Source organism: Vitis vinifera, chromosome 12 (genome assembly GCF_030704535.1).
Source record: "Vitis vinifera cultivar Pinot Noir 40024 chromosome 12, ASM3070453v1".
Lineage (NCBI taxonomy): Eukaryota > Viridiplantae > Streptophyta > Magnoliopsida > Vitales > Vitaceae > Vitis > Vitis vinifera.
The window spans coordinates 7928680-7945270 of NC_081816.1; the positions used below are offsets into that span (position 1 = coordinate 7928680).

Below are 16591 nucleotides of genomic sequence, written 5' to 3' on the forward strand. Positions count from 1 at the left end.
CGATACAGATAATAATCGTATTAGAAAAACATAAATTCATCTAATTATTTAATAAACAATAAGTCGTATAATTCATTTAATTAATCTAATAATCATACAGAATTAGGTCTTATACAAATCTACACGATTAATTTCTTAATCTAATATGTTTATAATTCAATTAATTTATTTATTTAAAATCAATTTTTAAATAAATCAAATATAAGTTAAATGAGTTAGGGTTAATCATATTAATCAGTATGATTATCAAGTTGGTCAATTAGGATCAAAATTGTGTTTGACTAATTTATTTAAAAATAACTTATTTATTAAATGAGTTATACATATTAACATAAATTTAATCCTTAAACCCACAAAAAATAAATTGAATTTGAGTCATGTTAACGAAATATATTACACTTTTGACACTCGTAGTCTACGTAAAGAAAAGATGTTGCATCTTGCCATTAGCTAAGCTTAGAGCATCCAACAACTGACTATAAGGGTCCATATCTTAGGCTAAATTGAATGAAAGCATTATATTATACAAAACCCCCTATGCTGATGATGGTGCAAACACCAAATTTGATTTCCCAAAGTTGTATAATAATGTATTAGTTGTGTCTGTTGTGCGGAAGTTAGGTACAACTTAGTGACAAGTGTGTATGGGGCTTGGAATCTAGTGAGAATCCATTGGATAGGAGTACAAAATGTCGGCCATGAGCATGATCTAGCCATCCACATTTCTCTGTGTCAGAGGGGTCAGGACCATGGAAGAAAATATCAAAATATATTACTGATATAGTATTGGAGGTTATAAAAACGATATTTGATGAAAAAAATATTATTCTGACAAAATTATTTTAAGGAGTATCGATATATTTGTGATTACTGATATTTTTATCTTTGGTCAAATTAGTTTTTGAATTCACCCATGCATGACATTTGAGATTCAGCTTAAAAGTTGGATCAACCCACCTGATCACCTAAGCTTATAGAATAGTTACAATGAAAAAAATATAGTTATATGACATGGAAACACTTGAGTCTTCATTGATTTCCTTTTCAGATTGAAAACTATTAGAAAAATTGATTCAATTGTCATGAAATTGGTATCCACAAAACCAAAGAAACACCCTAAAACTAGTCCAAAATCTTATCTAACCCACATAAATTACAGAAAATTATCTTAACAGCAACCAAATTCCTAAGTCTTTGCACAAAATCCTATCCAAGAGAGATCTTTTAGATTTCTTATCCACTCTGGATTGACTGGTAGAGACTTTTAAACCAGGGTTGTGCCACAAGCTCATGAACAAATAAAATTGGACAAAGAATTGAATGAGTGGATAAACATCATTGTCAATGTTTCTACTTGAGCGAGAAATACGTTAGATTTCTACACTTCTAAATAGTTGCCTTGAGTGATTCCTTGGTCCCACAGTATTTGCTTCCCCCTTTCCTCGTGGTTTGGGAAAAGGACATCCACACGGTTTGGTGTAGGAACCACCCTTTCCTTTGCTATCCATGATTATTTTTCTTTCCAATAATAAGGAAAACATTCATCAAGGCCCCATGTGAAAACTATTATTGGTGACTGTAGGAATAGAGCTATTCAATTTTTCCAATATACAGGACATTGGATGGATACTGATAACAAAAAAGAATTACATTAAAATGTATAAGCGATGTATTATAATTCATTTTCTCATCTATTTTCATGTTTTGATTATTTTAACGAGATGGGATGAAATTAAATATGATTTTAACAGAAGTGAAACTTGTCTCGTAAATAGGATTCCATGTTGATTTCAACAGAAGTATGTGGAAGGATATCGTGGTTAATTTATTTATTTTTTCATTTTCATTTCTATTATTTTTAAATATTGAAATAACAACAAATACTCATTTCAAATTTATATTGCTAGATGCATACAAATATAAGAACTGAAGCACCAAATTCACTCCTATTCTAAGAGGAATAAGAACATTGATTTTCATTCCCTACAGTCAAGTACCGAACATGGCCTAAAACGTAAGGGTTCATGGGAGATCCTTCTCGCCTATCGACCTTCTTCTATGGTGGCTAGGAACTCACTATTCAAGGATGCTTCTGGTTTGCTTGAAGAAGAAGCTGAGCTGGAAAGGTCTCTCCTTACGACAAAAGCTGGTTGTTTAGGAACTGGGAGTGTGGCAGTGTCACTGCTGAGCATTACAACTGCAACTGCCATGGTGGGACGGTCACTTGGGTCTTCTTGCACACACAACAGCCCAACATTCACGCACCTCAGAAATTCATTTGTTTTACATGTTTCACTTAGTGTCTGGTCCATCAACTCCAACACCCTGTCTTCCTTCCACAGCTTCCATGCCTGGGAAAGTTTGGACGTACAAGGGTTTCATGGCATATATATAGAATGTCCAAAGGATCAATGCAAATGAGAAATTCAAAGCACTTACATGGGCTAGAAGGCTCAGATTCCGGTCAGACTGATAAGATCTGGTGTTCCTCTTCCCGCTGATGATCTCAAGTACCACAACACCAAAGCTAAAGACATCAGACTTTTCTGAGAAAAACCCATCCAATGCATACTCTGGAGACATATAGCCACTGCATTGAACCAGTTAAAAACACTACTCAGTTAATTGGGGATGCAATCATGCAACTACTTGCATTTTACCATACACAATATGCAGTACTTACTAAGTTCCAACTACTCTGTTTGTGCTTGCTTCTACTTGCTTACTCTCAAAAATCCTTGCCAAGCCAAAGTCTGAAATTTTGGGATTCATCTCGTCATCAAGTAGAATGTTGCTTGTTTTCAAGTCTCTATGGATAATCTTCAATCTTGAATCTTGGTGAAGATAAAGTAGCCCTCGAGCAATTCCCAAAATGATATCAAATCGCTTCTCCCAGTTCAGTAACAGGCATAGAGTTTGATCTTGCAATGTTCCCATTGGAAAGCACGACTTCAGCATGTACACGTTGTAATATGGGAGAAAAAAAAAGGAACTTTTAGGCAGGTTAGAGGCAAACCAAATATGAAGGAGTCTAAGCTTTTGTTGGGCATGTATTCATAGAGTAAAATCTTCTCATCTCCTTCAATACAATAGCCCAAAAGTCTAACCAAATTTCGATGCTGAAGTTTGGCAATTAACACAACCTCGTTCTTAAATTCCTGTAAGCCTTGTCCCGAAGCTCTTGAGAGTCTCTTTACTGCAATTTCTCGCCCTTCAGGAAACTTTCCCTAGATGCCATAGCGCATGGTATTAGACAGACAAACCAGAAACCTTGAAATGAGACTAATGTGGAAATTAAGGACTATTACTTTGTAAACTGGCCCAAAGCCCCCCTGTCCAAGCTTATTTGCATCTGAAAAGTGATCTGTAGCAGCCAGTATGTCTTCTAAGTCGAAAAATGGTACGTCAATGCCTTTCTTATCATCTTCTTTGAATTGCTCAGAGTCTATTAAGTCTTTCACACGGCTCTCGCTATGATACAAGTGAAGCCCTGGATTTGTTCTGTTTTCTGAATTCAGAAACAAGACTACATTATGAAGAAGTCCCCTAAAAATATTATCAATTCTGCCAATCAACACGAAACAAAAAAAGACCAGAACTTAAACGGTGGCGCAAATAGCACAAAGATTACCTTGCCCTTTGGAGATGGTTCTTTTTCGAAAATAAGCAATACAACCAATGATGCATAGAAGTCCAACTACTACAACAGCAGTTACTATGCCTACCACAACTACCAGAGCCGAGGATGATGATGATGACTTCTGGTTTGCAGGTGTTGGAGCCTCCGCAAGATTGCCACCATCTGAAACAAAGAAAGACCACTCTCATTCATGGAGAAGGCAGCGCATCTGCCATTACTAATCACTGTGTCTTTCAATGCAATTTAGCAATATGCTTGCTGAAAAGCATCCTCACCTTGTGTACAATTTAAACTGGAGCTGTTCCATTTGAAGTTTTGATTACAAAAACACCTTCTCGTTCTATTTTGCGTTCTGCAACTCGAATTTGGCCAGTCCTTGCAGTCTGTTGCTGAGTTACAAACCGGCTCTGGTGGTGGATCCCAACTTATTTCAATTTCATACTGACCTTTCATAGGCATGCTGGAGCTAGAATTTCCTGTGTCAGCATTGCACCAGCTAGTTATCCTGAAAGGTGGATTGAGCTGCAGTATCTTCGTGTCTTGTGAATTTCGTGCTTCGCAGTTATCAATATCATTCACTTGGATGAGAAACTTCGATCTCTCTGGAGTGATGCTGGTTACTCGGTAGCTGCCATTAGGTAAGGCGAACCAGACTTGGTCTGTGGCCTTGTCACATCTGAAACTGAAGTACATGGGATCACCACAGTTTGGTCCAGTGCTTAGTGGATAGGGGATCAAGTTTGTGCCACAAGTTTCACAATTTCTTACTGTTGATTCTGCAGAATTAGAATGAATTTCAAGATTTTCCTCATTAACAATCAATTAAATTCAGAAGTAGAAGGGGGCAAGCAGAGAGGATACCTATATCTGATTTGGCGACACGGAGAGAAAGATTATAGCCATCTGTGTTATACTCCTGAAGACTACCGAGATCTTCAGACCAAACCAGCACTTGGGAGGGGTGCTAGCACGGCCCCTTCGTATCGTTCCAACTCCAGCATAAGCTTGACAGCGACAGGTCTTAAGGCACTCTCTTCTGCATTCACTTTCATCCTTATCCGAAAACTCAATGTCATACTTTCTTACTTTAATCATCTTCAAGATCAAGAATGTGTCCCCACAGAGGGTTGTCTTTTTAGAACACCCACCTGAAAAATCTCCATTAGTCCATCTCTCCAGCGAGTTAGGCTCGAATCCAGGCAAACATTTGCACATAAATGCATTGTTAACATTGCAAGAACCGAAATTCCCACAAGCATTCAACACACTGCATCGGTCTTGCGGCGCCCACCAGAATGCAGACCACTCCTCCGTATAATTATCCCAAACTAGATATCTTATTTCCCCGGTGAAATTCATCACCAACCGTGTATAAGAACTGCGGACAAATTCAGACCCAGTTGGTTTTCGGGTCTTGCTAAAATTGGATAAGAGCTCGGCTGCTGCAGAACTCATTCCTTCTGATTCCTCACTTCTCCAATATTTAACAATTGAATCTTCAAATATGATATACTGATCTTTATCATCATCTTGCTTGAAAGTATAGCTTCCAGGTGCAGGGTCAACGGGGCTTACCCATGAAGTCAATGTTAAGTTTCCCTCCATAATCATCCCAGGAAGAAAAGTATCAGTTGGGTTCTTGAAACTCTCCCAAAGAATCTTCCCAGATCTGTTGTCCCTTAAAACAAAGTTCCCAGAATCCATGACCTTGGCCACCCTACCCATGGAAGATGAGCTTCCAAGATTAGTAAACCAGTAAGCTGCTCCACTTTCATTCACTAGCTTGAGGTTACCGTCATCTGCAATGGCAAGAGCTCCAACACTGTCGTCAGGAAGGGGGTTGTCTCTATTGGCTACCCATACAACTGTTCTCTCCTTCAACCCGTAGTACCATATGCCAATGTATTTTCCATTGTTGAACCCTCCCTTGGGAATAAAGAAGCCCAATTCAAAAGTTTGATTGGCTGAAACAAGAGTTCCTCTACCATCATCAATAAGCAAATTGTCTGGTGTGATGGTATCTCTAGCAGAGCAGCACAGGATAGAACACAAGAAGAAAAAGATTGCATGTCGCATTGAATTGCAGAGACTGAAACCATTAATTTTCATCTAGTCCTTTGCAGGATAGAACCCAAGAAGAAAAAGATTGCAGACAGCATATGAGTTGCAGAGACTGAAACCATTAATTTTCATCTAGTCCTGTTGCCCACCATTTTTTTTAATGGTAAGAGTATGAAAAGTTTGGTGGCAGAGTTGAGTGTGGGGTTGCTGCTGCTGTAACGCACTCTCAATATTATCATAAATAAATAAATAAAGATTATTAAAAAAAAAAAAAAAACCTCCATTGTATCTAGGTTGACATCTTATTATGGGAAAAGAAAGAAAGGAAAAAAAAGCAATGCAGAATTAAATTAAAAAAAAATCCAAAAAATTAAAAGTGAAATGGAAATTCTGCCCTCCCTAAAAATATAAATTTAGTTTTAATTCTTTTTTTAATTAAAAAAACAATAATGATAATTAAACATTATTAATAAAAAATAATACTTACCTTTGAGTATTAATGATATATTAAGATTTAATTAAAATTTAAAAATATATTTTATGTTAATACCTATTTCTTCCCTTTTTATCCTATCTTTATCTTTTTTTTAGTGGAACCATTGTTCCAATTTATTTTGCATTAATTCAAATTATATGAGCTTTTTTGTTTTATAATAAACCCTTCAATGAAATTGACTTTTTAAAATTTTGTATTTGATGGTTTATAAGCTTTAATTTAATGGTGGGTTATCTATAGTTTTAATCTTAATATTTAAAAAAAAAATATTTTTTAAATTTGTGACATTTAATTAAATAATAAATTTTGCTTTCTTTAGTTTTTGATGATTTACTCTTATTGAATTGTTTATATGAAGTGATAGCTTATGTTTTATTTTAATTATAAAGCTGATGCACCTTAATAAAATATTTTGACTATAAATAATATCGGTAAAGATCTCTACACATATTGTGTAATATATTTGATGAAGACCTCTACATATATTGTCTACTTTTGAGTCCATTAGCTTTTATATTCCTACTTATAACATTGTTTACATATTCCAAATAGCTAATGGGTGGTCATCCTCATGTTTTCAATTAGGAATTAGTTTTAATATCACTTAACCCAACTCATGTAACCTTATTTTCTTTAAACCCATTAATCCTCGCAACTTTAAACCCTAACAACAAATGGGCCACCCTTAAAGTACTAAAAATTTCTTATTCAAATGATATGAAATATTATATTCGATCATTTATATAGACACATTGTTCTCATCATGACCCATAGGGTTTATGGATAGTCAAAACCCTACATATTTCTTATTAGGGATTAGCACAACCTACTAGACTTCTTGGCTTTACGTACTAAATGCATCACTCTTATAAGTATTACAAATTCTCATATGAGATTTTGAAAAAGGGAAAAGTGAGTTTTTCCTCACTAATTTAAAGATATATAGAAAAAAAAACCTCAAATTTTAATATAAGTTTTATCTTTATTAATTTAAAAATATTTTAAAATATATACACTTTTACATAAATAAGATAATTATTTTCTAAAATAACACTTTACTTGATAATATTAAATAAAATTATCAAAAAATATTTATCATTTTAAGTTAATAAAAGTACATTACAAACAAATATATTATAAATTTTTATTATATAATATAAGGTACAAATCAATATTCCTCAAGTGATAAATAAATTTTTTGCTAATTCTCTAGCTAATAATAATTTTATATTTTATATTATATAAATCCCTTCATCTTCTTACCTTTTTTTAAAAAAATAAAATTGAATAAAATTTTTGTTGATTTACATCAACAATAAAATAAGAAACTTTAAAAAAAAAAAAACCTAAAAGTTAAAAATATAAAAATAAAATATTGACTTTCACTTCACGTACACTAGTTAAAAATCTAGATATAAAAAAAAAATACAATGGAAGTCAATATTTTATTTTATTTTATTTTAAATTTTTAAATATTTTGGTTTTAATTGCCTTTAATTTTTAAGTATTTTAGTTTTAATTGTATTTTTAAAAATTTAAATTTCTTATTTTATTGTTCCTAAGATGTTTGTTTCTAGAGAGAGAAAAAAAATCTTAAATCAAGTCTCACAGTTAACAGAACAAAAACAAAACTAAAAGAAGAATTAGTTTTTTTCAATTAAATATTTATGTATGTACTTGTTAATTGGAATTATTGATATAGTAAGTGCAAGTAAAAGGTTATTTCAAAAAATAATTATATGACTTAAAAAAGTGTATGTATTTTAAAATATTTTTAAATGGAAGAAGATAAAATTGATTTATAAAATTTAGGGTTCTTTTTTCTATATTTTTTTCAAACTAGTGAGTTATAACCCACTTTTCCCCAATCATCACATTTACACCGATTAAAATAATGATATAAATAACATTTTTTTTTCTTAACTTTCATGTTTTATTAAGATATTATGTTTGGTACCTAAAAAGAATGACAAAGAAAATAATTTTCTTACATTTGGATGTAATAGAAAAAGAAAAATAGTAAGGAAATGATGAGAGAAAATTTAAAAGATTTTCTTTTCCATTTTCATTAGATAAAAGCATGAAAATTTTAGGAAAAAAAAAATATACTACTCAATAATTCAATTTTCTAGAAACCAAATATAGTCTAATATTACTCTACGTTCAAAGTCAATTTTCAATGATGAATTCTCCTCTTACAGTGCTTCTTCTTAACTTGATTGTGACAAGTGTTGTCATATGAATTTTCTTCCCTCAATCTATCTACGGAGAAATGTAATTTAAAAAAAAAAAAGTACTCCTAATCGAATAATGAGTAATCACCAGAGACTTTGGAGTGTAGCATGCATCCTATTCTTTTAATTCTTGTCTCTCAAACCAGTCTTAACATTTTTATTCATTGAATTAAATTATTAAATATACAAATTATTGACTGGTGTCTAAGTTTTTTCTTTCTTCAATTTTTAGCTTTAAGTTCCCAAATGAAAAAAAAAAAAAAATTGTCAAGATCTTGATTAGAAAAACCTATTGTTTAATTGGAAATAAAGTGGACTCAGTCTCCTTTCTTGTTGATACATTGCTTTCATCTCTTTTCCTTCTGGCTAGCTACTATGCTTCCCGCTCTCTTCCAAAGCCTAAAAGAAGGATAACATTTTGTTTGTTCCCCCGCCCCCCCTATGAATACATGTGACTAGCTATGATCATGATGATGTTCATTTTTTAAAACAAAGAAAAATGAAAAATATGAGCATCAACCAATAAATTTTAGTACCCTTTCTCCAACTTGGAGAAGTTCCAAATGGGTAATTTTTTTATATTTTTGTTATAATTTTTATGTTTTTTATTTTAAATAAACAAGACAATCCATTTTTCTTCTGAACATTTTTTCTTTTGCCCTTTAGCCCTAATGGCAGTCCACTTCAAATATTTTTGTGCCCAAAGGGTCAAAACTAAGGAAAGATTCACTTCAAGAAAAAATTAGGAGAATTAAAAATCAAAGCCCAAAAAGGGTTCCAGCAAGTGGATGATTTTTCTCAGTCAACTACTGCAATTTGAGTCTTCCTTCCTCTATTTCCTATTTTATTTCCCATAGGTAGGTTAGGCACATTGCCATCTTTTTATCCATTTTTGTTTGCTTTTGTGCTTTTTTGGGAAATCATAATCTGATGTAGATCCTGATGGAACAGGTTTTTATAGAAAAATCAACAAGGGCTTTTTTTTTTACTTTTAGTTAGATTCTGTTATCTCATTGGTATGGCATGGAAGAATCTATCCTTCACTGAAAATTGAGAGGAAAAAAAATAGATGTTTATTTACTTTTGTATTATATCTCCTTTACACATGTCACAATCCCATTTGCCTTAATTTGTAGGCATGACATCCAAAAATACTTTTCAATACCATAATTTGATGGAAAAAATAGGTTTTGACTCATTAGTACGAAAATTTATGAAAAAAATACTTTAATTTTTTTAAATCAATATTATCTTCATTTATTTCAAAATCAACAACCCTTTTTCTTATCTTTTAGGAAAATTCTATATTACGTCATGGGTATGACATGGATGAATTGACCATTCAATGAAAATTAAGGGGGAAAAATAGATGTTTATTTATTTTTGTGCTATAGCTCCTTTACATATGTCACAATCCCATTTATATTAATTTGTTGGCATGGCATCCAAAAATAATTTTTGATACCATAATTTAATGAGAAAATAAGTTTTGATTCACTAATATGAAATATATAGATAAAAAAAAATCTTAATTTTTCAAAATCAATATTATCTTCATTTATTTAAAAATCAACAAGGGGTTTTTTTTATTTAATTTATAGGAATATTCTATGTTACCTCATTGGTATGGCATGGAAGAATTGACCATTCATTGAAAATTAAGGGAAAAAATAGATATTTATTTATTTTTGTATTATAGCTCCTTCACACGTCACAAACCTATCTATGTTAGCAGCACATGTGATGCTTGCAAATAAACACAAATAGGAGAAGGTGCAGAGTTAGCATCACATGTTCATGTAGTACAATATGATTGGTTCTTTCTCTTTCCTCCATAAAATTCTCTTATATAGTTGACTGGTTCTTTCTCATATATGGTTGTAGATATGATTTGATCAAACCGCATTAAAACCCGGGTAACTTAGTTTGCTTTATTTATGTTATTCTGTTCAATCTGGCATTATAGTTTTTTATCTTGCAAGGATTCCATTGAAAAACATAACTGAAAGGGCTTTTAAGATTTGGAGTATAAATATAGTTTCCAATATCTTCCAATATATGTTGTGGGCTCAGAAAGAAGTCCTCCCAATTGTACTGAAAAATCAGTGCATTTATGCTGCAATTTGTTAATATAGTTCAGTCAGAAACAGAGCAGATAAACAGATATAACAACAAAATCCTGGGAATTGGACAATTTATTAGCAGCCTTCACCATGTACAGGATCCCATAGAGACGTCCAAAACAGAGCATCAAATGGGAACTCCTCCTGGACTATCGACCTTCTTCTATGGTGGCTAGGATTTCACTGTTCCAGGATACTTCAGGTTTGCTAGAAGAAGAAGCTGTCCTAGAAAGGTCTCTTTTTAGGACAAAAGCCGGTTGTTTAGGAACCGGCATTGTTGCAATGTCACTGCTGAGCATTACAACTGCAACTGCCATGGTGGGACGGTCACTTGGGTCTTCTTGCACACACAACAGCCCAACATTCACACACCTCAAAAATTCTTTTGTGTTGCATGTTTCGCATAGTGTCTGGTCCATCAGCTCCAACACCTTGTCTTCTTTCAATAGCTTCCATGCCTGGGACAGTTTGAGAATAGAAAGTTAAGTATGGTATGGTATATCATTGAGAACGACTAAAAGATCAAGGCAAATGAGAGATTCAAAGCCCTCACTTGACCCAGAAGGCTCAGTGTTTGGTCAGACTGATAAAAGCCAGTGTTCCTCTTCCCACTGATGATCTCAAGCACCATAACACCAAAGCTAAAGACATCAGACTTCTCTGAGAAAAACCCATCCAATGCATACTCTGGAGACATATAGCCACTGCATTGAACCAGTTAAAAGCACTACTCTGTTAATTGGGGATGCGATCATGCAACTGCTTGCTTTTTTCTGTACACAATATGCAATACTTACTAAGTTCCAACTACTCTGTTTGTGCTTGCCTCTACTTGCTTACTGTCAAAAATCCTCGCCAAGCCAAAGTCTGAAATTTTGGGATTCATCTCATCATCAAGTAGAATGTTGCTTGTTTTCAAGTCCCTATGAATAATCTTCAATCTTGAATCTTGGTGAAGATACAGCAGCCCTCTAGCAATTCCCATAATGATGTCAAACCGCTTCTCCCAGTTCAGTAACATGCATAGGGTTCGATCTTGCAAGGTTCCCATTGGAAAGCATTACTTCAGATATGTATACAAGAATGTATATGTTACATGAAAAAGAAAAGGGCTTTAAGGCAGGTTTAGAGACAAACCAAATATGAAGGAATCTAAGCTTTTGTTGGCCATATATTCATAGAGTAAAATCTTCTCATCACCTTCAACACAATAGCCCAAAAGTCTAACCAGATTCCGATGCTGAAGTTTGGCAATTAAAACAACCTCATTCTTAAATTCCTGTAGGCCTTGTCCTGAAGCTCTAGAGAGTCTCTTAACTGCAATTTCTTGCCCCTCTGGAAACTTGCCCTGGAAGCCACAGTGCATATGCATTGGGCATATGTTAGAACTTGGTGACTTGAATTCTATTTGGTTCGACTCCAGAAGCTCGCGATGTGATATAGGTAGTAAAGCTAAAATTATGAATTTTTTTTTGGGTTTGTGGTAGTAACAGAGGGATCGGACCTATTACTCTTTCATGTATATACATACATATATATACATACATATATATATATATATATGCATGCGATGATGTATAGTTTTCAGGGTTATGATGATTATGTTTTTGCTATAGGGGTCCGTATCTCTTTCCTCTTGTACTAATTTTTTATATAATAAAATTTCTTCTCCTCGTGGTCTTTCCTATCTAGGGTTTTCCATACAAATTTATGTGTTCTTATCCTGTTTTATTTCTTATTGCATATTCTCATTATTTTGTAACAGCATAGATGATGATAAACCAGTTGAAAATGAGAGGAACATGGAAATTAAGAACAATTACCTTGTAAACTGGCCCAAAACCCCCTTGTCCAAGCTTATTTGCATCTGAAAAGTTATTTGTAGCAGCCAGTATGTCTTCTAAGTCGAAAAACGGTACATCAATGCCTTTCTTATCCTCTTCTTTGAATTGCTCCGAGTCTATTAAGTGTTTCACACGACTCTCACTATCATATAAGTGAAGCACTTGATTTGCTCTGTTCTCTGAACTCAAAAAAAACAGAAAATATTGTATACAAGACCCTGAAATATTCTCAATTCAGCCAAGCACAAGTCGAAAAGAAAAGACCAGAAGTTATAGGCTAGTGCATATGGCACAAAGATTACCTTTCCTTTTGGTGATGGTTCTTTTGCGCAAATAAGCAATATAACCAATGATGCCTAAAACCGCAACTAGAACAACAGCAATTGTTATGCCTACCACAACCACTGGAGATGACCACGATGACTTCTGATCAGCAGGTTTGACACCTGAAACAAAGAAGGAACTGAATTGAACTTCTCTCACCTACCCAGAAGGCAAATTTAGTAAGATACTTGGTGAACAGAATCCTCACCTTGTGTACAATTTAAACTTGAGCTATTCCATTTGAAGTTTTCATTGCAAAAGCACCTACTCATTCCATCTCGCGTTCCGCAGATTGAATTTGGCCAGTCTTTGCAATCTGCTGATGAGGTACACGCCGGCTCCGATGGTGGATCCCAACTGATCTCTACTTCAATACTATTTTTCAATGACATCTCAGAGCCAAAATGGTCAGTTCCAACCTCTTTGCACGCATCAGTTATGCGAAAAGGTGGGTCTAGTGGCGGAATTAAACTTCGAGAACTGCAATCTGCTTCTTTCAGTTGGATTACAAATCTTAATGTCTCTGGGTTAATGCTAGTTACTCGGTAGGCACCACCAGGTACCTTGAACTGAACCTGGCCTGTGGTACTGTTACACTCAAAATTGAAGTACATGGGATCACCACACTTTGATCCAGTGCTTAGAGGATAAGGAATCATGCTTGAACCACAAGTTTCACAATTCCTTACTGTTGGTTCTGCAAAGACAGTAGAATACCATGTGGGCATTTCAGTTACAAATGGATTAATGCTTGTTTTTTCAAAGAAAAAATAAAATAAAAATTGAAAGGGACATACTTATATCTGAAATGGCCACACGAACGGAGAGGTTGTGGGCATCAAAGGCATACTCCTCCTGAAGATCAGTAAGGTCTTCCGTCCAAATCAAGCATTTTAGGGCATCAGTATCACCTCTTTCTTGTTTGATATAAGTTTCAGCATAAGCTTGACATTGGCATTTTTCAAGGCAAGCCTTTCTGCAAGGATCACTATCATTTGGATCTGCGTCAATCTGAGAGTCTGGCTTTCTCACTTTCATCATCTTTAAGCTCAGGAACATGTCTTTACTAGAATTCTCCTCGCATATGGGAGACTTTCTGGTACACCCACTTGAAAAGTCTTCAGTTTTCCACTTATCCGGCGAGGCGGGTTTGAACCCAGGTAAACATTTGCACATCAAAGGATTTTTAGTGTTACAACTACCGAATTTCCCACAAGCTTTTGACACACTGCATCGATCTCGAGGTGCCCACCAGTCTGGAGATGATGTATTCGGATTCAGATAGTACTGGATTTCCCCTGAAGAATTCATCACCAACCGCGTGGTATTCTTATACCTGCGGGACAGTATTTCAAGGGTTCCATTGAAGAATTTTATATAGCTGGTTGGCTTACCATTCTTGCTGAGGTTGGATAACAAGCTGAGTATTGCATCTGGAATTTCATCAGGCGTTCCTTTCGAGTCCTCACTGCTCCAATATGGGACAATTGAACTTTCCCATATGTTATAATGATCCTTATTGTCTTGATCTATCTTGAAAGTATAGTTTCCAGGTGCCGGGTCAACAGAACTCAGCCATGAAGTCAATGTTAAGGTTTCATCCATCTTCATCCCCGGAAGAAAAGTATCTGTAGGATTATGGAAGCTCTCCCAAAGAATCTTCCCCGATCTGTTGTAGCTCAAAACAAGGTTCCCAGAGTCCATGAGCTTCACCACCCTCCCTGTAGATAAAGATGTTTCAATATCAGAATGCCAGTGAACTGTCCCATTTGCATCCAATACCTTGAGCTGACCATCTTCTTTAATGGCAAAAACTCCAGAGGGGGTGTCAGAAAGGGGAAGGGGGTTCTTTCGGTTGGCCACCCATACAACTCTTTGTGGTTTCGACCTGTAATACCATATGCCCACGAATCTTCCAATCTTGGAGCTTCCACCTGGATTAAAGAAGCCAAGTTCAAAAGTTTTGCCTGCAGAAACAACAGTTTCTCCATCATTACTAAGCCAGTCCTCCGGTGTGATGGTATCTCTAGCAGAGCAATACAGGACAGAACACAAGACGAAAAAGATGGTAGATAGCATGTGAGTTGCAGAGACAGGAACCATGAATTTTCTTCCTTATCATTTTGCCTCTTTTTAGAGCTGTGTCCTCAAATCTATAGTTTTTAGTGGAGACTTTTCCTCTTGACCCTGAGTGGAGTAAAGTCACATCAATACTGTCTGTCATCTTTGTCTTCCTCCCGCAAACTAAATAACGGTTGTCCTTTTGTACCCACTATTTATTTTGGACCTACCTACCCTCATTTCACTCCAGTAATAAAATGAAATGTGTGAATTGCATGTCATTAAATAAAAACAAAAACACGTATCTAATCGGTATTATACTGATTCAGTACTGTAGAATTTTCTCAAAAACAAAAACAAAAACATATACCTAATCGAATGATTAATCATTGGAGTGTAGAATGCAAAGCTTTTTCTTTCTTCATTTTAATGAGACAATGAATAAAAATAAGGTGGACCATGTCTCCTTTCCAACGCACACCTTTCATCTTTTCTCTTTATCCCAACATGTTTCTCATTCCACTCCACTTTTTTCTTTGTATGTATAGTTTATCTCTTTTAAGAAATCAAGTATGAGCATCAACTGATAAATTTTTCTATACTTTCTTCGACTTGGAGGAGCTTCATAATGGGATAAACAATCAAGAGTCTGTTTTCACAATGTTTTTAAAAAGGGTATTTGAGATAACTTAAATGTTTTTGAGGCAAAATTTTATTAAGAATTCAAATATAAAAACTAATTTTCTTTGTTTATGCATGTACGATATAAAAGTTTTTAAAGTGCTATTCTCTATTTTTTCAATTGTCACTCAATGAATTCTAAAAAAAAAAACAAAACTAAAATACCTTAAAATCTTTCTAAAAAATAATTCATTTTCAAAACAAATTCCCAATAAAAAAAAATTGTGTTTTCTATCATAATTTTTTGAAACATATTTTCTAAGTTAGAAAATAATTTTTTATTCTAAAAGATTAATATATATATTTTCAAGAACAGATACCAAATATAACCTAATTTTTCTTCTAAGGTTTTTTTCCTTATGTCTCCGTCTAGTTGTCATCCAATGAACAATCCACTTCAAATATTTTTGTGCCAAAGGGTAAAACCGAAGGAGAGAATTACTCAAACACAGGAGAATTAAGAATCAAAGGACAAAAGGGATTGGAGCAAGGTGATAACTTTTCTCAGTGAACTTCACTGATTTGCTCAAAGGCAAGTTGCCAGCAAAATCAAGGATATAAAATGTGTATTTCATCTTTTTTTGTTGGACCCATTGGGTTTGCTTTTTTTCCCTCTCAATTTGGGATTTAATATAATATAGATCAGGATTGAGCAGGTTTCTGTAAATAAATCAAAATGGGCGGCCTTTTTTTAACTTGATTCCCTCTTTGCTTTCTAGCACATGAGAAAAAGTAGAGCTAGCCTCACATGTGCACACTGCACATGGCATAGCATTGGGTACCTATTGAGTCATCTCCACCATATGATTAAGCACAGTGGCCCAAATACTAGCAATGAAGTTAGAAAATGCATTCTTCATTTTCGTCTCCGAGAGAGTAGGAAAACCATATTCTTTCTCTGATTTTTCAGGAAGAGAGAAGAGACTTCTCACATAGAGAATAAAAAATAAAAAAATTATTTATTTTTAATAGTGATAGTTTCTATGTAGTTTTAAAACTCCCTAAAACTACTTCCCCATTTTCTCATTTATTTGAGTCAGGTCGGGTCAGTCCACTTGGACACCCAAACCCAACTCCAACATTGTGGAACTTGGAAGTGTAGTTTATCTCACTGCTGAACATGAGAA

General features: G+C 34.4%; 1 pseudogene; it reads right to left on the bottom strand.

Moving 5' to 3' along the window:
- Positions 1-1871: 1871 nt before the first annotated feature.
- Positions 1872-14877, bottom strand: LOC104880907 (uncharacterized; annotated as a pseudogene).
- Positions 14878-16591: the final 1714 nt, after the last annotated feature.